A 25,016-nucleotide genomic window follows, 5' to 3' on the forward strand; every position below is an offset into this window, starting at 1 on the left:
AGGTTACCAGTGGAAAGCTTGGAAATGACCAGAAAACTGATAATATTTACAACTCTGATTAATTTAGGGAGCGTTTTGATTTCAATTTGTTTCAAATATTAGGAATTCAGGGTTATTCAGCTCAAAATTTGTTTAGAAACACTGTAAGTAAGGACTATACTGTTTATGTTTACAATTGGAGGCCGAATTTCTCTGGCGTTTTCTGTGTGAATCAGTTAAAATGATGACGATTCCAGTATATAGTTGTGGGAACTCTCTCTAATTCTGGTCAAACTCTTCAAATATGCAATTATAGTTTCAAGAAATGATTAAAAACTTGTAAGAAACACTTGAAATATAAGGAAATAGGTTCTTACTACATTTCCTGCCATTTTCAATCACGGAGGTTACCAGTGGAAAGTTCGGAAATGACCAGAAAACTGGTAATATTTACAACTCCTGCTACTTTTTGGAAGCGTTTTCACATGAATTTGCTTTCAAATATTAGGAATTAGATTTATACAGCTCAAAATTTGTTTAGAAACACTGTAAGTAAGGACTATACTGTTTATGTTTACAATTCCAGGCCGAATTTCTCTGGCGTTTTCTGTGTGAATCAGTTAAAATGCTAAGGATTCCAGTATATATTTGTAGGAACACTGTCTAATCCTGGTCAAACTCTTCAAATACGCAATTATAGTTTCCAGAAATGAATAAAAACTTGTAAGAAACACTTGAAATAAAAGGAAATAGGTTCTTACTACATTTCCTGCCATTTTCAATCACGGAGGTTACCAGTGGAAAGTTCGGAAATGACCACAACACTGATAATATTTACAACTCCGGCTACTTTTTGGAAGCGTTTTCACATGAATTTGCTTTCAAATATTAGGAATTAGATTTATACAGCTCAAAATTTGTTTAGAAACACTGTAAGTAAGGACTATACTGTTTATGTTTACAATTGGAGGCCGAATTTCTCTGGCGTTTTCTGTGTGAATCAGTTAAAATGATGACGATTCCAGTATATAGTTGTGGGAACTCTCTCTAATTCTGGTCAAACTCTTCAAATACGCAATTATAGTTTCCAGAAATGATTAAAAACTTGTAAGAAACACTTGAAATAAAAGGAAATAGGTTCTTACTACATTTCCTGCCATTTTCAATCACGGAGGTTACCAGTGGAAAGTTCGGAAATGACCACAACACTGATAATATTTACAACTCCGGCAACTTTTTGGAAGCGTTTTCACATGAATTTGCTTTCAAGTATTAGGAATTAGATTTATACAGCTCAAAATTTGTTTAGAAACACTGTAAGTAAGGACTATGCTGTTTATGTTTACAATTGAGGGCGGAATTTCTCTGGCGTTTTCTGTGTGGATAAGTTACAATGATGACGATTCGAGTATATAGTTGTGGGAACTCTCTCTAATTGTGGCAAAACTCTTCAAATAAGCAATTATAGTTTCCCGAAATGATTAAAAACTTGTAAGAAACACTTGAAATAAAAGGATATAGGCTCTTACTACATTTCCTGCCATTTTCATTCATGGAGGTTACCAGTGGAAAGCTTGGAAATGACCAGAAAAATGATTATATTTACAACTCTGATTAATTTAGGGAGCGTTTTGAATTCAATTTGTTTCAAATATTAGGAATTCAGGGTTATTCAGCTCAAAATTTGTTTAGAAACACTGTAAGTAAGGACTATACTGTTTATGTTTACAATTGGAGGCCGAATTTCTCTGGCGTTTTCTGTGTGAATCAGTTAAAATGATGACGATTCCAGTATATAGTTGTGGGAACTCTCTCTAATTCTGGTCAAACTCTTCAAATATGCAATTATAGTTTCCAGAAATGAATAAAAACTTGTAAGAAACACTTGAAATAAAAGGAAATAGGTTATTACTACATTTCCTGCCATTTTCAATCACGGAGGTTACCAGTGGAAAGTTCGGAAATGACCACAACACTGATAATATTTACAACTCCGGCTACGTTTTGGAAGCGTTTTCACATGAATTTGCTTTCAAGTATTAGGAATTAGATTTATACAGCTCAAAATTTGTTTAGAAACACTGTAAGTAAGGACTATGCTGTTTATGTTTACAATTGGAGGCCGAATTTCTCTGGCGTTTTCTGTGTGAATCAGTTAAAATGCTGACGATTCCAGTATATATTTGTAGGAACACTGTCTAATCCTGGTCAAACTCTTCAAATACGCAATTATAGTTTCCAGAAATGAATAAAAACTTGTAAGAAACACTTGAAATAAAAGGAAATAGGTTATTACTACATTTCCTGCCATTTTCAATCACGGAGGTTACCAGTGGAAAGCTTGGAAATGACCAGAAAACTGATAATATTTACAACTCTGATTAATTTAGGGAGCGTTTTGATTTCAATTTGTTTCAAATATTAGGAATTCAGGGTTATTCAGCTCAAAATTTGTTTAGAAACACTGTAAGTAAGGACTATACTGTTTATGTTTACAATTGGAGGCCGAATTTCTCTGGCGTTTTCTGTGTGAATCAGTTAAAATGCTGACGATTCCAGTATATATTTGTAGGAACACTGTCTAATCCTGGTCAAACTCTTCAAATACGCAATTATAGTTTCCAGAAATGAATAAAAACTTGTAAGAAACACTTGAAATAAAAGTATATAGGTTCTTACTACATTTCCTGCCATTTTCAATCACGGAGGTTACCAGTGGAAAGTTTGGAAATGACCAGAAAACTGATAATATTTACAACTCCAGCTACTTTAGGAAGCGTTTTCACTTGAATTTGCTTTCAAATATAAGGAATGAGGTTTATTCAGCTCAAAATTTGTGTAAAAATACTGGAAGTGAGGACTATACTGTTTATGTTTATAATTGGAGGCCAAATTTCTCTGGCGTTTTCTGTGTGGATAAGTTATAATGCTGACTATTCGAGTATATAGTTGTAGGAACTCTCTCTAATTGTGGTAAAACTCTTCAAATACGCAATTATAGTTTCCCGAAATGATTAAAAACTTGTAAGAAACACTTGAAATAAAAGGTAATAGATTCATACTACATTTTCTGCCATTTTCATTCATGGAGGTTTCCAGTGGAAAGCTTGGAAATGACCAGAAAACTGATAATATTTACAACTCTGATTAATTTAGGGAGCGTTTTGAATTCAATTTGTTTCAAATATTAGGAATTCAGGGTTATTCAGCTCAAAATTTGTTTAGAAACACTGTAAGTAAGGACTATACTGTTTATGTTTACAATTGGAGGCCGAATTTCTCTGGCGTTTTCTGGGTGAATCAGTTAAAATGATGACGATTCCAGTATATAATTGTGGGAACTCTCTCTAATTCTGGTCAAACTCTTCAAATACGCAAATATAGTTTCCAGAAATGATTAAAAACTTGTAAGAAACACTTGAAATAAAAGGAAATAGGTTCTTACTACATTTCCTGCCGTTTTCAGTCACGGAGGTTACCAGTGGAAAGTTCGGAAATGACCAGAAAACTGATAATATTTACAACTCCGGCTACTTTTTGGAAGCGTTTTCACTTGAATTTCGTTTCAAATATTAGGTATTAGGTTTATTCAGCTCAAAATTTGTGTAAAAATACTGGAAGTGAGGACTATACTGTTTATGTTTATAATTGGAGGCCAAATTTCTCTAGCGTTTTCTGTGTGGATAAGTTATAATGCTGACTATTCGAGAATATAGTTGTAGGAACTCTCTCTAATTGTGGTAAAAGTCTTCAAATACGCAATTATAGTTTCCCGAAATGATTAAAAACTTGTAAGAAACACTTGAAATAAAAGGTAATAGATTCATACTACATTTTCTGCCATTTTCATTCATGGAGGTTTCCAGAGGAAAGCTTGGAAATGACCAGAAAACTGATAATATTTACCACTCCGATTAATTTAGGGAGCGTTTTGAATTCAATTTGTTTCAAATATTAGGAATTTTGGGTTATTCAGCTCAAAATTTGTTTAAAAACACTGTAACTTAGGACTATACTGTTTATGTTTACAATTGGAGGCCGAATTTCTCTGGCGTTTTCTGGGTGAATCAGTTAAAATGATGACGATTCCAGTATATACTTGTAGGAACACTCTCTAATTCTGGTCAAACTCTTCAAATACGCAATTATAGTTTCCAGAAATGAATAAAAACTTGTAAGAAACACTTGAAATAAAAGGAAATAGGTTATTACTACATTTCCTGCCATTTTCAATCACGGAGGTTACCAGTGGAAAGTTCGGAAATGACCACAACACTGATAATATTTACAACTCCGGCAACTTTTTGGAAGCGTTTTCACATGAATTTGCTTTCAAGTATTAGGAATTAGATTTATACAGCTCAAAATTTGTTTAGAAACACTGTAAGTAAGGACTATGCTGTTTATGTTTACAATTGAGGGCCGAATTTCTCTGGCGTTTTCTGTGTGGATAAGTTACAATGATGACGATTCGAGTATATAGTTGTGGGAACTCTCTCTAATTGTGGCAAAACTCTTCAAATACGCAATTATAGTTTCCCGAAATGATTAAAAACTTGTAAGAAACACTTGAAATAAAAGGATATAGGCTCTTACTACATTTCCTGCCATTTTCATTCATGGAGGTTACCAGTGGAAAGCTTGGAAATGACCAGAAAACTGATTATATTTACAACTCTGATTAATTTAGGGAGCGTTTTGAATTCAATTTGTTTCAAATATTAGGAATTCAGGGTTATTCAGCTCAAAATTTGTTTAGAAACACTGTAAGTAAGGACTATACTGTTTATGTTTACAATTGGAGGCCGAATTTCTCTGGCGTTTTCTGTGTGAATCAGTTAAAATGATGACGATTCCAGTATATAGTTGTGGGAACTCTCTCTAATTCTGGTCAAACTCTTCAAATACGCAATTATAGTTTCCAGAAATGATTAAAAACTTGTAAGAAACACTTGAAATAAAAGGAAATAGGTTCTGACTACATTTCCTGCCATTTTCAATCACGGAGGTTACCAGTGGAAAGTTCGGAAATGACCACAACACTGATAATATTTACAACTCCGGCTACTTTTTGGAAGCGTTTTCACATGAATTTGCTTTCAAGTATTAGGAATTAGATTTATACAGCTCAAAATTTGTTTAGAAACACTGTAAGTAAGGACTATACTGTTTATGTTTACAATTGAGGGCCGAATTTCTCTGGCGTTTTCTGTGTGGATAAGTTACAATGATGACGATTCGAGTATATAGTTGTGGGAACTCTCTCTAATTGTGGCAAAACTCTTCAAATATGCAATTATAGTTTCCCGAAATGATTAAAAACTTGTAAGAAACACTTGAAATAAAAGGATATAGGCTCTTACTACATTTCCTTCCATTTTCATTCATGGAGGTTACCAGTGGAAAGCTTGGAAATGACCAGAAAACTGATAATATTTACAACTCTGATTAATTTAGGGAGCGTTTTGATTTCAATTTGTTTCAAATATTAGGAATTCAGGGTTATTCAGCTCAAAATTTGTTTAGAAACACTGTAAGTAAGGACTATACTGTTTATGTTTACAATTGGAGGCCGAATTTCTCTGGCGTTTTCTGTGTGAATCAGTTAAAATGATGACGATTCCAGTATATAGTTGTGGGAACTCTCTCTAATTCTGGTCAAACTCTTCAAATATGCAATTATAGTTTCAAGAAATGATTAAAAACTTGTAAGAAACACTTGAAATATAAGGAAATAGGTTCTTACTACATTTCCTGCCATTTTCAATCACGGAGGTTACCAGTGGAAAGTTCGGAAATGACCAGAAAACTGGTAATATTTACAACTCCTGCTACTTTTTGGAAGCGTTTTCACATGAATTTGCTTTCAAATATTAGGAATTAGATTTATACAGCTCAAAATTTGTTTAGAAACACTGTAAGTAAGGACTATACTGTTTATGTTTACAATTGGAGGCCGAATTTCTCTGGCGTTTTCTGTGTGAATCAGTTAAAATGCTAAGGATTCCAGTATATATTTGTAGGAACACTGTCTAATCCTGGTCAAACTCTTCAAATACGCAATTATAGTTTCCAGAAATGAATAAAAACTTGTAAGAAACACTTGAAATAAAAGGAAATAGGTTCTTACTACATTTCCTGCCATTTTCAATCACGGAGGTTACCAGTGGAAAGTTCGGAAATGACCACAACACTGATAATATTTACAACTCCGGCTACTTTTTGGAAGCGTTTTCACATGAATTTGCTTTCAAATATTAGGAATTAGATTTATACAGCTCAAAATTTGTTTAGAAACACTGTAAGTAAGGACTATACTGTTTATGTTTACAATTGGAGGCCGAATTTCTCTGGCGTTTTCTGTGTGAATCAGTTAAAATGATGACGATTCCAGTATATAGTTGTGGGAACTCTCTCTAATTCTGGTCAAACTCTTCAAATACGCAATTATAGTTTCCAGAAATGATTAAAAACTTGTAAGAAACACTTGAAATAAAAGGAAATAGGTTCTTACTACATTTCCTGCCATTTTCAATCACGGAGGTTACCAGTGGAAAGTTCGGAAATGACCACAACACTGATAATATTTACAACTCCGGCAACTTTTTGGAAGCGTTTTCACATGAATTTGCTTTCAAGTATTAGGAATTAGATTTATACAGCTCAAAATTTGTTTAGAAACACTGTAAGTAAGGACTATGCTGTTTATGTTTACAATTGAGGGCGGAATTTCTCTGGCGTTTTCTGTGTGGATAAGTTACAATGATGACGATTCGAGTATATAGTTGTGGGAACTCTCTCTAATTGTGGCAAAACTCTTCAAATAAGCAATTATAGTTTCCCGAAATGATTAAAAACTTGTAAGAAACACTTGAAATAAAAGGATATAGGCTCTTACTACATTTCCTGCCATTTTCATTCATGGAGGTTACCAGTGGAAAGCTTGGAAATGACCAGAAAAATGATTATATTTACAACTCTGATTAATTTAGGGAGCGTTTTGAATTCAATTTGTTTCAAATATTAGGAATTCAGGGTTATTCAGCTCAAAATTTGTTTAGAAACACTGTAAGTAAGGACTATACTGTTTATGTTTACAATTGGAGGCCGAATTTCTCTGGCGTTTTCTGTGTGAATCAGTTAAAATGATGACGATTCCAGTATATAGTTGTGGGAACTCTCTCTAATTCTGGTCAAACTCTTCAAATACGCAATTATAGTTTCCAGAAATGATTAAAAACTTGTAAGAAACACTTGAAATAAAAGGAAATAGGTTCTGACTACATTTCCTGCCATTTTCAATCACGGAGGTTACCAGTGGAAAGTTCGGAAATGACCACAACACTGATAATATTTACAACTCCGGCTACTTTTTGGAAGCGTTTTCACATGAATTTGCTTTCAAGTATTAGGAATTAGATTTATACAGCTCAAAATTCGTTTTGAAACACTGTAAGTAAGGACTATACTGTTTATGTTTACAATTGAGGGCCGAATTTCTCTGGCGTTTTCTGTGTGGATAAGTTACAATGATGACGATTCGAGTATATAGTTGTGGGAACTCTCTCTAATTGTGGCAAAACTCTTCAAATATGCAATTATAGTTTCCCGAAATGATTAAAAACTTGTAAGAAACACTTGAAATAAAAGGATATAGGCTCTTACCACATTTCCTGCCATTTTCATTCATGGAGGTTACCAGTGGAAAGCTTGGAAATGACCAGAAAACTGATAATATTTACAACTCTGATTAATTTAGGGAGCGTTTTGATTTCAATTTGTTTCAAATATTAGGAATTCAGGGTTATTCAGCTCAAAATTTGTTTAGAAACACTGTAAGTAAGGACTATACTGTTTATGTTTACAATTGGAGGCCGAATTTCTCTGGCGTTTTCTGTGTGAATCAGTTAAAATGATGACGATTCCAGTATATAGTTGTGGGAACTCTCTCTAATTCTGGTCAAACTCTTCAAATATGCAATTATAGTTTCCAGAAATGAATAAAAACTTGTAAGAAACACTTGAAATAAAAGGAAATAGGTTATTACTACATTTCCTGCCATTTTCAATCACGGAGGTTACCAGTGGAAAGTTCGGAAATGACCACAACACTGATAATATTTACAACTCCGGCTACGTTTTGGAAGCGTTTTCACATGAATTTGCTTTCAAGTATTAGGAATTAGATTTATACAGCTCAAAATTTGTTTAGAAACACTGTAAGTAAGGACTATGCTGTTTATGTTTACAATTGAGGGCCGAATTTCTCTGGCGTTTTCTGTGTGGATAAGTTACAATGATGACGATTCGAGTATATAGTTGTGGGAACTCTCTCTAATTGTGGCAAAACTCTTCAAATACGCAATTATAGTTTCCCGAAATGATTAAAAACTTGTAAGAAACACTTGAAATATAAGGAAATAGGTTCTTACTACATTTCCTGCCATTTTCAATCACGGAGGTTACCAGTGGAAAGTTCGGAAATGACCAGAAAACTGGTAATATTTACAACTCCTGCTACTTTTTGGAAGCGTTTTCACATGAATTTGCTTTCAAATATTAGGAATTAGATTTATACAGCTCAAAATTTGTTTAGAAACACTGTAAGTAAGGACTATACTGTTTATGTTTACAATTGGAGGCCGAATTTCTCTGGCGTTTTCTGTGTGAATCAGTTAAAATGCTAAGGATTCCAGTATATATTTGTAGGAACACTGTCTAATCCTGGTCAAACTCTTCAAATACGCAATTATAGTTTCCAGAAATGAATAAAAACTTGTAAGAAACACTTGAAATAAAAGGAAATAGGTTCTTACTACATTTCCTGCCATTTTCAATCACGGAGGTTACCAGTGGAAAGTTCGGAAATGACCACAACACTGATAATATTTACAACTCCGGCTACTTTTTGGAAGCGTTTTCACATGAATTTGCTTTCAAATATTAGGAATTAGATTTATACAGCTCAAAATTTGTTTAGAAACACTGTAAGTAAGGACTATACTGTTTATGTTTACAATTGGAGGCCGAATTTCTCTGGCGTTTTCTGTGTGAATCAGTTAAAATGATGACGATTCCAGTATATAGTTGTGGGAACTCTCTCTAATTCTGGTCAAACTCTTCAAATACGCAATTATAGTTTCCAGAAATGATTAAAAACTTGTAAGAAACACTTGAAATAAAAGGAAATAGGTTCTTACTACATTTCCTGCCATTTTCAATCACGGAGGTTACCAGTGGAAAGTTCGGAAATGACCACAACACTGATAATATTTACAACTCCGGCAACTTTTTGGAAGCGTTTTCACATGAATTTGCTTTCAAGTATTAGGAATTAGATTTATACAGCTCAAAATTTGTTTAGAAACACTGTAAGTAAGGACTATGCTGTTTATGTTTACAATTGAGGGCGGAATTTCTCTGGCGTTTTCTGTGTGGATAAGTTACAATGATGACGATTCGAGTATATAGTTGTGGGAACTCTCTCTAATTGTGGCAAAACTCTTCAAATAAGCAATTATAGTTTCCCGAAATGATTAAAAACTTGTAAGAAACACTTGAAATAAAAGGATATAGGCTCTTACTACATTTCCTGCCATTTTCATTCATGGAGGTTACCAGTGGAAAGCTTGGAAATGACCAGAAAAATGATTATATTTACAACTCTGATTAATTTAGGGAGCGTTTTGAATTCAATTTGTTTCAAATATTAGGAATTCAGGGTTATTCAGCTCAAAATTTGTTTAGAAACACTGTAAGTAAGGACTATACTGTTTATGTTTACAATTGGAGGCCGAATTTCTCTGGCGTTTTCTGTGTGAATCAGTTAAAATGATGACGATTCCAGTATATAGTTGTGGGAACTCTCTCTAATTCTGGTCAAACTCTTCAAATACGCAATTATAGTTTCCAGAAATGATTAAAAACTTGTAAGAAACACTTGAAATAAAAGGAAATAGGTTCTGACTACATTTCCTGCCATTTTCAATCACGGAGGTTACCAGTGGAAAGTTCGGAAATGACCACAACACTGATAATATTTACAACTCCGGCTACTTTTTGGAAGCGTTTTCACATGAATTTGCTTTCAAGTATTAGGAATTAGATTTATACAGCTCAAAATTCGTTTTGAAACACTGTAAGTAAGGACTATACTGTTTATGTTTACAATTGAGGGCCGAATTTCTCTGGCGTTTTCTGTGTGGATAAGTTACAATGATGACGATTCGAGTATATAGTTGTGGGAACTCTCTCTAATTGTGGCAAAACTCTTCAAATATGCAATTATAGTTTCCCGAAATGATTAAAAACTTGTAAGAAACACTTGAAATAAAAGGATATAGGCTCTTACCACATTTCCTGCCATTTTCATTCATGGAGGTTACCAGTGGAAAGCTTGGAAATGACCAGAAAACTGATAATATTTACAACTCTGATTAATTTAGGGAGCGTTTTGATTTCAATTTGTTTCAAATATTAGGAATTCAGGGTTATTCAGCTCAAAATTTGTTTAGAAACACTGTAAGTAAGGACTATACTGTTTATGTTTACAATTGGAGGCCGAATTTCTCTGGCGTTTTCTGTGTGAATCAGTTAAAATGATGACGATTCCAGTATATAGTTGTGGGAACTTTCTCTAATTCTGGTCAAACTCTTCAAATATGCAATTATAGTTTCCAGAAATGAATAAAAACTTGTAAGAAACACTTGAAATAAAAGGAAATAGGTTATTACTACATTTCCTGCCATTTTCAATCACGGAGGTTACCAGTGGAAAGTTCGGAAATGACCACAACACTGATAATATTTACAACTCCGGCTACGTTTTGGAAGCGTTTTCACATGAATTTGCTTTCAAGTATTAGGAATTAGATTTATACAGCTCAAAATTTGTTTAGAAACACTGTAAGTAAGGACTATGCTGTTTATGTTTACAATTGAGGGCCGAATTTCTCTGGCGTTTTCTGTGTGGATAAGTTACAATGATGACGATTCGAGTATATAGTTGTGGGAACTCTCTCTAATTGTGGCAAAACTCTTCAAATACGCAATTATAGTTTCCCGAAATGATTAAAAACTTGTAAGAAACACTTGAAATAAAAGGATATAGGCTCTTACTACATTTCCTGCCATTTTCATTCATGGAGGTTACCAGTGGAAAGCTTGGAAATGACCAGAAAACTGATTATATTTACAACTCTGATTAATTTAGGGAGCGTTTTGAATTCAATTTGTTTCAAATATTAGGAATTCAGGGTTATTCAGCTCAAAATTTGTTTAGAAACACTGTAAGTAAGGACTATACTGTTTATGTTTACAATTGGAGGCCGAATTTCTCTGGCGTTTTCTGTGTGAATCAGTTAAAATGATGACGATTCCAGTATATAGTTGTGGGAACTCTCTCTAATTCTGGTCAAACTCTTCAAATACGCAATTATAGTTTCCAGAAATGATTAAAAACTTGTAAGAAACACTTGAAATAAAAGGAAATAGGTTCTGACTACATTTCCTGCCATTTTCAATCACGGAGGTTACCAGTGGAAAGTTCGGAAATGACCACAACACTGATAATATTTACAACTCCGGCTACTTTTTGGAAGCGTTTTCACATGAATTTGCTTTCAAGTATTAGGAATTAGATTTATACAGCTCAAAATTCGTTTTGAAACACTGTAAGTAAGGACTATACTGTTTATGTTTACAATTGAGGGCCGAATTTCTCTGGCGTTTTCTGTGTGGATAAGTTACAATGATGACGATTCGAGTATATAGTTGTGGGAACTCTCTCTAATTGTGGCAAAACTCTTCAAATATGCAATTATAGTTTCCCGAAATGATTAAAAACTTGTAAGAAACACTTGAAATAAAAGGATATAGGCTCTTACTACATTTCCTTCCATTTTCATTCATGGAGGTTACCAGTGGAAAGCTTGGAAATGACCAGAAAACTGATAATATTTACAACTCTGATTAATTTAGGGAGCGTTTTGATTTCAATTTGTTTCAAATATTAGGAATTCAGGGTTATTCAGCTCAAAATTTGTTTAGAAACACTGTAAGTAAGGACTATACTGTTTATGTTTACAATTGGAGGCCGAATTTCTCTGGCGTTTTCTGTGTGAATCAGTTAAAATGATGACGATTCCAGTATATAGTTGTGGGAACTCTCTCTAATTCTGGTCAAACTCTTCAAATATGCAATTATAGTTTCCAGAAATGAATAAAAACTTGTAAGAAACACTTGAAATATAAGGAAATAGGTTCTTACTACATTTCCTGCCATTTTCAATCACGGAGGTTACCAGTGGAAAGTTCGGAAATGACCAGAAAACTGGTAATATTTACAACTCCTGCTACTTTTTGGAAGCGTTTTCACATGAATTTGCTTTCAAATATTAGGAATTAGATTTATACAGCTCAAAATTTGTTTAGAAACACTGTAAGTAAGGACTATACTGTTTATGTTTACAATTGGAGGCCGAATTTCTCTGGCGTTTTCTGTGTGAATCAGTTAAAATGCTAAGGATTCCAGTATATATTTGTAGGAACACTGTCTAATCCTGGTCAAACTCTTCAAATACGCAATTATAGTTTCCAGAAATGAATAAAAACTTGTAAGAAACACTTGAAATAAAAGGAAATAGGTTCTTACTACATTTCCTGCCATTTTCAATCACGGAGGTTACCAGTGGAAAGTTCGGAAATGACCACAACACTGATAATATTTACAACTCCGGCTACTTTTTGGAAGCGTTTTCACATGAATTTGCTTTCAAATATTAGGAATTAGATTTATACAGCTCAAAATTTGTTTAGAAACACTGTAAGTAAGGACTATACTGTTTATGTTTACAATTGGAGGCCGAATTTCTCTGGCGTTTTCTGTGTGAATCAGTTAAAATGATGACGATTCCAGTATATAGTTGTGGGAACTCTCTCTAATTCTGGTCAAACTCTTCAAATACGAAATTATAGTTTCCAGAAATGATTAAAAACTTGTAAGAAACACTTGAAATAAAAGGAAATAGGTTCTGACTACATTTCCTGCCATTTTCAATCACGGAGGTTACCAGTGGAAAGTTCGGAAATGACCACAACACTGATAATATTTACAACTCCGGCTACTTTTTGGAAGCGTTTTCACATGAATTTGCTTTCAAGTATTAGGAATTAGATTTATACAGCTCAAAATTCGTTTTGAAACACTGTAAGTAAGGACTATACTGTTTATGTTTACAATTGAGGGCCGAATTTCTCTGGCGTTTTCTGTGTGGATAAGTTACAATGATGACGATTCGAGTATATAGTTGTGGGAACTCTCTCTAATTGTGGCAAAACTCTTCAAATATGCAATTATAGTTTCCCGAAATGATTAAAAACTTGTAAGAAACACTTGAAATAAAAGGATATAGGCTCTTACTACATTTCCTGCCATTTTCATTCATGGAGGTTACCAGTGGAAAGCTTGGAAATGACCAGAAAACTGATAATATTTACAACTGTGATTAATTTAGGGAGCGTTTTGATTTCAATTTGTTTCAAATATTAGGAATTCAGGGTTATTCAGCTCAAAATTTGTTTAGAAACACTGTAAGTAAGGACTATACTGTTTATGTTTACAATTGGAGGCCGAATTTCTCTGGCGTTTTCTGTGTGAATCAGTTAAAATGATGACGATTCCAGTATATAGTTGTGGGAACTCTATCTAATTCTGGTCAAACTCTTCAAATATGCAATTATAGTTTCCAGAAATGATTAAAAACTTGTAAGAAACACTTGAAATATAAGGAAATAGGTTCTTACTACATTTCCTGCCATTTTCAATCACGGAGGTTACCTGTGGAAAGTTCGGAAATGACCAGAAAACTGGTAATATTTACAACTCCTGCTAATTTTTGGAAGCGTTTTCACATGAATTTGCTTTCAAATATTAGGAATTAGATTTATACAGCTCAAAATTTGTTTAGGAACACTGTAAGTAAGGACTATACTGTTTATGTTTACAATTGGAGGCCGAATTTCTCTGGCGTTTTCTGTGTGAATCAGTTAAAATGCTGACGATTCCAGTATATATTTGTAGGAACACTGTCTAATCCTGGTCAAACTCTTCAAATACGCAATTATAGTTTCCAGAAATGAATAAAAACTTGTAAGAAACACTTGAAATAAAAGTATATAGGTTCTTACTACATTTCCTGCCATTTTCAATCACGGAGGTTACCAGTGGAAAGTTTGGAAATGACCAGAAAACTGATAATATTTACAACTCCAGCTACTTTAGGAAGCGTTTTCACTTGAATTTGCTTTCAAATATAAGGAATTAGGTTTATTCAGCTCAAAATTTGTGTAAAAATACTGGAAGTGAGGACTATACTGTTTATGTTTATAATTGGAGGCCAAATTTCTCTGGCGTTTTCTGTGTGGATAAGTTATAATGCTGACTATTCGAGTATATAGTTGTAGGAACTCTCTCTAATTGTGGTAAAACTCTTCAAATACGCAATTATAGTTTCCCGAAATGATTAAAAACTTGTAAGAAACACTTGAAATAAAAGGTAATAGATTCATACTACATTTTCTGCCATTTTCATTCATGGAGGTTTCCAGTGGAAAGCTTGGAAATGACCAGAAAACTGATAATATTTACCACTCTGATTAATTTAGGGAGCGTTTTGAATTCAATTTGTTTCAAATATTAGGAATTCAGGGTTATTCAGCTCAAAATTTGTTTAAAAACACTGTAAGTAAGGACTATACTGTTTATGTTTACAATTGGAGGCCGAATTTCTCTGGCGTTTTCTGTGTGGATAAGTTACAATGCTGAGGATTCTAGTATATAGTTGTAGGAACTCTCTCTAATTGTGGTAAAACTCGTCAAATACGCAATTATAGTTTCCAGAAATGAATAAAAACTTGTAAGAAACACTTGAAATAAAAGTATATAGGTTATTACTACATTTCCTGCCATTTTCAATCACGGAGGTTACCAGTGGAAAGTTCAGAAATGACCACAACACTGATAATATTTACAACTCCGGCTACTTTTTGGAAGCGTTTTCACATGAATTTGCTTTCAAGTATTAGGAATTAGATTTATACAGCTCAAAATTTGTTTAGAAACACTGTAAGTAAGGACTATGCTGTTTATGTTTACAATTGAGGGCCAAATTTCTTTGGCGTTTTCTGTGTGGATAAGTTACAATGATGACGATTCGAGTATATAGTTGTGGGAACTCTCTCTAATTGTGGCAAAACTCTTCAAATAAGCAATTATAGTTTCCCGAAATGATTAAAAACTTGTAAGAAACACTTGAAATAAAAGGATATAGGCTCTTACTACATTTCCTGCCATTTTCATTCATGGAGGTTACCAGTGGAAAGCTTGGAAATGACCAGAAAAATGATTATATTTAAAACTCTGATTAATTTAGGGAGCGTTTTGAATTCAATTTGTTTCAAATATTAGGAATTCAGGGTTATTCAGCTCAAAATTTGTTTAGAAACACTGTAAGTAAGGACTATACTGTTTATGTTTACAATTGGAGGCCGAATTTCTCTGGCGTTTTCTGTGTGAATCAGTTAAAATGATGACGATTCCAGTATATAGTTGTGGGAACTCTCTCTAATTCTGGTCAAACTCTTCAAATATGCAATTATAGTTTCCAGAAATGAATAAAAACTTGTAAGAAACACTTGAAATAAAAGGAAATAGGTTATTACTACATTTCCTGCCATTTTCAATCACGGAGGTTACCAGTGGAAAGTTCGGAAATGACCAGAAAACTGATAATATTTACAACTCCGGCTACTTTTTGGAAGCGTTTTCACATGAATTTGCTTTCAAATATTAGGAATTAGATTTATACAGCTCAAAATTTGTTTAGAAACACTGTAAGTAAGGACTATACTGTTTATGTTTACAATTGGAGGCCGAATTTCTCTGGCGTTTTCTGTGTGAATCAGTTAAAATGCTAAGGATTCCAGTATATATTTGTAGGAACACTGTCTAATCCTGGTCAAACTCTTCAAATACGCAATTATAGTTTCCAGAAATGAATAAAAACTTGTAAGAAACACTTGAAATAAAAGGAAATAGGTTCTTACTACATTTCCTGCCATTTTCAATCACGGAGGTTACCAGTGGAAAGTTCGGAAATGACCACAACACTGATAATATTTACAACTCCGGCTACTTTTTGGAAGCGTTTTCACATGAATTTGCTTTCAAATATTAGGAATTAGATTTATACAGCTCAAAATTTGTTTAGAAACACTGTAAGTAAGGACTATACTGTTTATGTTTACAATTGGAGGCCGAATTTCTCTGGCGTTTTCTGTGTGAATCAGTTAAAATGATGACGATTCCAGTATATAGTTGTGGGAACTCTCTCTAATTCTGGTCAAACTCTTCAAATACGCAATTATAGTTTCCAGAAATGATTAAAAACTTGTAAGAAACACTTGAAATAAAAGGAAATAGGTTCTGACTACATTTCCTGCCATTTTCAATCACGGAGGTTACCAGTGGAAAGTTCGGAAATGACCACAACACTGATAATATTTACAACTCCGGCTACTTTTTGGAAGCGTTTTCACATGAATTTGCTTTCAAGTATTAGGAATTAGATTTATACAGCTCAAAATTCGTTTTGAAACACTGTAAGTAAGGACTATACTGTTTATGTTTACAATTGAGGGCCGAATTTCTCTGGCGTTTTCTGTGTGGATAAGTTACAATGATGACGATTCGAGTATATAGTTGTGGGAACTCTCTCTAATTGTGGCAAAACTCTTCAAATATGCAATTATAGTTTCCCGAAATGATTAAAAACTTGTAAGAAACACTTGAAATAAAAGGATATAGGCTCTTACTACATTTCCTGCCATTTTCATTCATGGAGGTTACCAGTGGAAAGCTTGGAAATGACCAGAAAACTGATAATATTTACAACTGTGATTAATTTAGGGAGCGTTTTGATTTCAATTTGTTTCAAATATTAGGAATTCAGGGTTATTCAGCTCAAAATTTGTTTAGAAACACTGTAAGTAAGGACTATACTGTTTATGTTTACAATTGGAGGCCGAATTTCTCTGGCGTTTTCTGTGTGAATCAGTTAAAATGCTGACGATTCCAGTATATATTTGTAGGAACACTGTCTAATCCTGGTCAAACTCTTCAAATACGCAATTATAGTTTCCAGAAATGAATAAAAACTTGTAAGAAACACTTGAAATAAAAGTATATAGGTTTTTACTACATTTCCTGCCATTTTCAATCACGGAGGTTACCAGTGGAAAGTTCGGAAATGACCAGAAAACTGATAATATTTACAACTCCGGCTACTTTTTGGAAGCGTTTTCACATGAATTTGCTTTCAAATATTAGGAATTAGATTTATACAGCTCAAAATTTGTTTAGAAACACTGTAAGTAAGGACTATACTGTTTATGTTTACAATTGGAGGCCGAATTTCTCTGGCGTTTTCTGTGTGAATCAGTTAAAATGCTAAGGATTCCAGTATATATTTGTAGGAACACTGTCTAATCCTGGTCAAACTCTTCAAATACGCAATTATAGTTTCCAGAAATGAATAAAAACTTGTAAGAAACACTTGAAATAAAAGGAAATAGGTTCTTACTACATTTCCTGCCATTTTCAATCACGGAGGTTACCAGTGGAAAGTTCGGAAATGACCACAACACTGATAATATTTACAACTCCGGCTACTTTTTGGAAGCGTTTTCACATGAATTTGCTTTCAAATATTAGGAATTAGATTTATACAGCTCAAAATTTGTTTAGAAACACTGTAAGTAAGGACTATACTGTTTATGTTTACAATTGGAGGCCGAATTTCTCTGGCGTTTTCTGTGTGAATCAGTTAAAATGATGACGATTCCAGTATATAGTTGTGGGAACTCTCTCTAATTCTGGTCAAACTCTTCAAATACGCAATTATAGTTTCCAGAAATGATTAAAAACTTGTAAGAAACACTTGAAATAAAAGGAAATAGGTTCTGACTACATTTCCTGCCATTTTCAATCACGGAGGTTACCAGTGGAAAGTTCGGAAATGACCACAACACTGATAATATTTACAACTCCGGCTACTTTTTGGAAGCGTTTTCACATGAATTTGCTTTCAAGTATTAGGAATTAGATTTATACAGCTCAAAATTCGTTTTGAAACACTGTAAGTAAGGACTATACTGTTTATGTTTACAATTGAGGGCCGAATTTCTCTGGCGTTTTCTGTGTGGATAAGTTACAATGATGACGATTCGAGTATATAGTTGTGGGAACTCTCTCTAATTGTGGCAAAACTCTTCAAATATGCAATTATAGTTTCCCGAAATGATTAAAAACTTGTAAGAAACACTTGAAATAAAAGGATATAGGCTCTTACTACATTTCCTGCCATTTTCATTCATGGAGGTTACCAGTGGAAAGCTTGGAAATGACCAGAAAACTGATAATATTTACAACTGTGATTAATTTAGGGAGCGTTTTGATTTCAATTTGTTTCAAATATTAGGAATTCAGGGTTATTCAGCTCAAAATTTGTTTAAAAACACTGTAAGTAAGGACTATACTGTTTATGTTTACAATTGGAGGCCGAATTTCTCTGGCGTTTTCTGTGTGGATAAGTTACAATGCTGACGATTCTAGTATATAGTTGTAGGAACTCTCTCTAATTGTGGTAAAACTCGTCAAATACGCAATTATAGTTTCCAGAAATGAATAAAAACTTGTAAGAAACACTTGAAATAAAAGTATATAGGTTATTACTACATTTCCTGCCATTTTCAATCACGGAGGTTACCAGTGGAAAGTTCAGAAATGACCACAACACTGATAATATTTACAACTCCGGCTACTTTTTGGAAGCGTTTTCACATGAATTTGCTTTCAAGTATTAGGAATTAGATTTATACAGCTCAAAATTTGTTTAGAAACACTGTAAGTAAGGACTATGCTGTTTATGTTTACAATTGAGGGCCAAATTTCTTTGGCGTTTTCTGTGTGGATAAGTTACAATGATGACGATTCGAGTATATAGTTGTGGGAACTCTCTCTAATTGTGGCAAAACTCTTCAAATACGCAATTATAGTTTCCCGAAATGATTAAAAACTTGTAAGAAACACTTGAAATAAAAGGATATAGGCTCTTACTACATTTCCTGCCATTTTCATTCATGGAGGTTACCAGTGGAAAGCTTGGAAATGACCAGAAAACTGATAATATTTACAACTCTGATTAATTTAGGGAGCGTTTTGAATTCAATTTGTTTCAAATATTAGGAATTCAGGGTTATTCAGCTCAAAATTTGTTTAGAAACACTGTAAGTAAGGACTATACTGTTTATGTTTACAATTGGAGGCCGAATTTCTCTGGCGTTTTCTGGGTGAATCAGTTAAAATGATGACGATTCCAGTATATAATTGTGGGAACTCTCTCTAATTCTGGTCAAACTCTTCAAATACGCAAATATAGTTTCCAGAAATGATTAAAAACTTGTAAGAAACACTTGAAATAAAAGGAAATAGGTTCTTACTACATTTCCTGCCGTTTTCAGTCACGGAGGTTACCAGTGGAAAGTTCGGAAATGACCAGAAAACTGATAATATTTACAACTCCGGCTACTTTTGGAAGCGTTTTCACTTGAATTTCGTTTCAAATATTAGGTATTAGGTTTATACAGCTCAAAACTTGTGTAGGAAGACTGTAAGTAAGGACTATGCTGTTTATGTTTACAATTGAGGGCCGAATTTCTCTGGCGTTTTCTGTGTGGATAAGTTACAATGATGACGATTCGAGTATATAGTTGTGGGAACTCTCTCTAATTGTGGCAAAACTCTTCAAATACGCAATTATAGTTTCCCGAAATGATTAAAAACTTGTAAGAAACACTTGGAATAAAAGGATATAGGCTCTTACTACATTTCCTGCCATTTTCATTCATGGAGGTTACCAGTGGATAGCTTGGAAATGACCAGAAAACTGATAATATTTACAACTCTGATTAATTTAGGGAGCGTATTGATTTCAATTTGTTTCAAATATTTGGAATTCAGGGTTATTCAGCTCAAAATTTGTTTAGAAACACTGTAAGTAAGGACTATACTGTTTATGTTTACAATTGGAGGCCGAATTTCTCTGGCGTTTTCTGTGTGAATCAGTTAAAATGATGACGATTCCAGTATATAGTTGTGGGAACTCTCTCTAATTCTGGTCAAACTCTTCAAATACGCAATTATAGTTTCCAGAAATGATTAAAAACTTGTAAGAAACACTTGAAATAAAAGGAAATAGGTTCTGACTACATTTCCTGCCATTTTCAATCACGGAGGTTACCAGTGGAAAGTTCGGAAATGACCACAACACTGATAATATTTACAACTCCGGCTACGTTTTGGAAGCGTTTTCACATGAATTTGCTTTCAAGTATTAGGAATTAGATTTATACAGCTCAAAATTCGTTTTGAAACACTGTAAGTAAGGACTATACTGTTTATGTTTACAATTGAGGGCCGAATTTCTCTGGCGTTTTCTGTGTGAATCAGTTAAAATGCTGACGATTCCAGTATATATTTGTAGGAACACTGTCTAATCCTGGTCAAACTCTTCAAATACGCAATTATAGTTTCCAGAAATGAATAAAAACTTGTAAGAAACACTTGAAATAAAAGTATATAGGTTTTTACTACATTTCCTGCCATTTTCAATCACGGAGGTTACCAGTGGAAAGTTCGGAAATGACCAGAAAACTGATAATATTTACAACTCCGGCTACTTTTTGGAAGCGTTTTCACTTGAATTTCGTTTCAAATATTAGGAATTAGGTTTATACAGCTCAAAACTTCTGTAGAAAGACTGTCAGTGAGGACTGTACTGTTTCTGTTTATAATTGGAGGCCGAATTTCTCTGGCGTTTTCTGTGTGGATAAGTTACAATGATGACGATTCGAGTATATAGTTGTGGGAACTCTCTCTAATTGTGGCAAAACTCTTCAAATACGCAATTATAGTTTCCCGAAATGATTAAAAACTTGTAAGAAACACTTGAAATAAAAGGATATAGGCTCTTACTACATTTCCTGCCATTTTCATTCATGGAGGTTACCAGTGGAAAGCTTGGAAATGACCAGAAAACTGATAATATTTTCAACTCTAATTTAGGGAGCGTTTTGAATTCAATTTGTTTCAAATATTAGGAATTCAGGGTTATTCAGCTCAAAATTTGTTTAGAAACACTGTAAGTAAGGACTATACTGTTTATGTTTACAATTGGAGGCCGAATTTCTCTGGCGTTTACTGTGTGAATCAGTTAAAATGATGACGATTCCAGTATATACTTGTAGGAACTCTCTCTAATTGTGGTAAAACTGTTCAAATACGAAATTATAGTTTCCAGAAATGATTAAAAACTTGTAAGAAACACTTGAAATAAAAGTATATAGGTTCTTACTACATTTCCTGCCATTTTCAATCACGGAGGTTACCAGTGGAAAGTTCGGAATTGACCAGAAAACTGATAATATTTACAACTCCAGCTACTTTAGGAAGCGTTTTCACTTGAATTTGCTTTCAAATATAAGGAATTAGGTTTATACAGCTCAAAATTTGTTTAAAAACACTGTAAGTAAGGACTATACTGTTTATGTTTACAATTGGAGGCCTAATTTCTCTGGCGTTTTCTGTGTGAATCAGTTAAAATGATGACGACTCCAGTATATACTTGTAGGAACACTCTCTAATTCTGGTCAAACTCTTCAAATACGCAATTATAGTTTACAGAAATGATTAAAAACTTGTATGAAACACTTTAAATTAAAGGAAATAGGTTCTTACTACATTTCCTGCCATTTTCAATCACGGAGGTTACCAGTGGAAAGTTCGGAAATGACAAGAAAAATGATAATATTTACAACTCCGGCTACTTTTTAGAAGCGTTTTCACTTGAATTTCCTTTCAAATATTAGGAATTAGGTTTATACAGCTCAAAATTTGTGTAGAAATACTGGAAGTGAGGACTATACTGTTTATGTTTATAATTGGAGGCTGAATTTCTCTGGCGTTTTCTGTGTGGATAAGTTACAATGCTGACGATTTGAGTATATAGTTGTAGGAACTCTCTCTAGTTGTGGTAAAACTCTTCAAATACGCAATTATAGTTTCCCGAAATGATTAAAAACTTCTAAGAAACACTTGAAATAAAAGGTAATAGATTCATACTACATTTTCTGCCATTTTCATTCATGGAGGTTACCAGAGGAAAGCTTGGAAATGACCAGAAAACTGATAATATTTACAACTCCGATTAATTTAGGGAGCGTATTGAATTCAACTTGTTTCAAATATTAGGAATTCAGGGTTATTCAGCTCACAATTTGTTTAAAAACACTGTAAGTAAGGACTATACTGTTTATGTTTACAATTGGAGGCCGAATTTCTCTGGTGTTTTCTGTGTGGATAAGTTACAATGCTGATGATTTGAGTATATAGTTGTAGGAACTCTCTCTAATTGTGGTAAAACTCTTCAAATACGCAATTATAGTTTCCCGAAATGATTAAAACCTTGTAAGAAACACTTGAAATAAAAGGATATAGGCTCTTACTACATTTCCTGCCATTTTCATTCACGGAGGTTACCAGTGGAAAGTTTGGAAATTTCCAGAAAACGGATAATATTTACCACTCCAGCTACATTAGGAAGCGTTTTCACTTGAATTTGCTTTCAAATATAAGGAATTAGGTTTATACAGCTCAAAATTTGTGTAGAAATACTGGAAGTGAGGACTATACTGTTTATGTTTATAATTGGAGGCCGAATTTCTCTGGTGTTTTCTGTGTGGATAAGTTACAATGATGACGATTCCAGTATATACTTGTAGGAACATTCTCTAATTCTGGTCAAACTCTTCAAATACGCAATTATAGTTTCCAGAAATGATTAAAAACTTGTATGAAACACTTTAAATAAAAGGAAATAGGTTCTTACTACATTTCCTGCCATTTTCAATCACGGAGGTTACCAGTGGAAAGTTCGGAAATGACAAGAAAAACGATAATATTTACAACTCCAGCTACTTTAGGAAGCGTTTTCACTTGAATTTGCTTTCAAATATAAGGAATTAGGTTTATACAGCTCAAAATTTGTGTAGAAATACTGGAAGTGAGGACTATACTGTTTATGTTTATAATTGGAGGCCGAATTTCTCTGGCGTTTTCTGTGTGGATAAGTTACAATGCTGACGATTCTAGTATATAGTTGTAGGAACTCTCTCTAATTGTGGTAAAACTCGTCAAATACGCAATTATAGTTTCCCGAAATGATTAAAAACTTGTAAGAAACACTTGCAATAAAAGGTAATAGATTCATACTACATTTTCTGCCATTTTCATTCATGGAGGTTACCAGTGGAAAGCTTGGAAATGACCAGAAAACTGATAATATTTACAACTCCGATTAATTTAGGGAGCGTTTTGGATTCAATTTGTTTCAAATATTAGGAATTCAGGGTTATTCAGCTCAAAATTTGTTTAAAAACACTGTAAGTAAGGACTATACTGTTTATGTTTACAATTGGAGGCCGAATTTCTCTGGCGTTTTCTGTGTTAATCAGTTAAAATGATGACGATTCTAGTAAATACTTGTAGGAACACTCTCTAATTCTGGTCAAACTCTTCAAATACGCAATTATAGTTTCCAGAAATGATTAAAAACTTGTATGAAACACTTGAAATAAAAGGAAATAGGTTCTTACTACATTTCCTGCCGTTTTCAATCACGGAGGTTACCAGTAGAAAGTTCGGAAATGACCAGAAAACTGATAATATTTACAACTCCGACTACTTTTTGGAAGCGTTTTCACATGAATTTGCTTTGAAATATTAGGAATTAGATTTATACAGCTCAAAATTTGTTTAGAAACACTGTAAGTAAGGACTATACTGTTTATGTTTACAATTGGAGGCCGAATTTCTCTGGCGTTTTCTGTGTGAATCAGTTAAAATGCTGACGATTCCAGTATATAGTTGTAGGAACACTGTCTAATTCTGGTCAAACTCTTCGAATACGCAATTATAGTTTCCAGAAATGAATAAAAACTCGTAAGAAATACTTGAAATAAAAGTATATAGGTTCTTACTACATTTCCTGCCATTTTCAATCACGGAGGTTACCAGTGGAAAGTTCGGAATTGACCAGAATACTGATAATATTTACAACTCCTGCTACTTTTTAGAAGCGTTTTCACTTGAATTTCCTTTCAAATATTAGGAATTAGGTTTATACAGCTCAAAATTTGTGTAGAAATACTGGAAGTGAGGACTATACTGTTTATGTTTATAATTGGAGGCTGAATTTCTCTGGCGTTTTCTGTGTGGATAAGTTACAATGCTGACGATTCGAGTATATAGTTGTAGGAACTCTCTCTAGTTGTGGTAAAACTCTTCAAATACGCAATTATAGTCTTCCGAAATGATTAAATACTTGTAAGAAACACTTGAAATAAAAGGTAATAGATTCATACTACATTTTCTGCCATTTTCATTCATGGAGGTTACCAGGGGAAAGCTTGGAAATGACCAGAAAACTGATAATATTTACAACTCTGATTAATTTAGGGAGCGTTTTGAATTCAATTTGTTTCAAATATTAGGAATTCAGGGTTATTCAGCTCAAAATTTGTTTAGAAACACTGTAAGTAAGGACTATACTGTTTATGTTTACAATTGGAGGCCGAATTTCTCTGGCGTTTTCTGTGTGAATCAGTTAAAATGATGACGATTCCAGTATATAGTTGTGGGAACTCTCTCTAATTCTGGTCAAACTCTTCAAATACGCAATTATAGTTTCCAGAAATGATTAAAAACTTGTATGAAACACTTTAAATAAAAGGAAATAGGTTCTTACTACATTTCCTGTCATTTTCAATCACGGAGGTTACCAGTGGAAAGTTCGGAAATGACCAGAAAACTGATAATATTTACAACTCCGGCTACTTTTTGGAAGCGTTTTCACATGAATTTG

Source organism: Myotis daubentonii, chromosome X, assembly GCF_963259705.1.
Source record: "Myotis daubentonii chromosome X, mMyoDau2.1, whole genome shotgun sequence".
NCBI classification, from domain to species: domain Eukaryota; kingdom Metazoa; phylum Chordata; class Mammalia; order Chiroptera; family Vespertilionidae; genus Myotis; species Myotis daubentonii.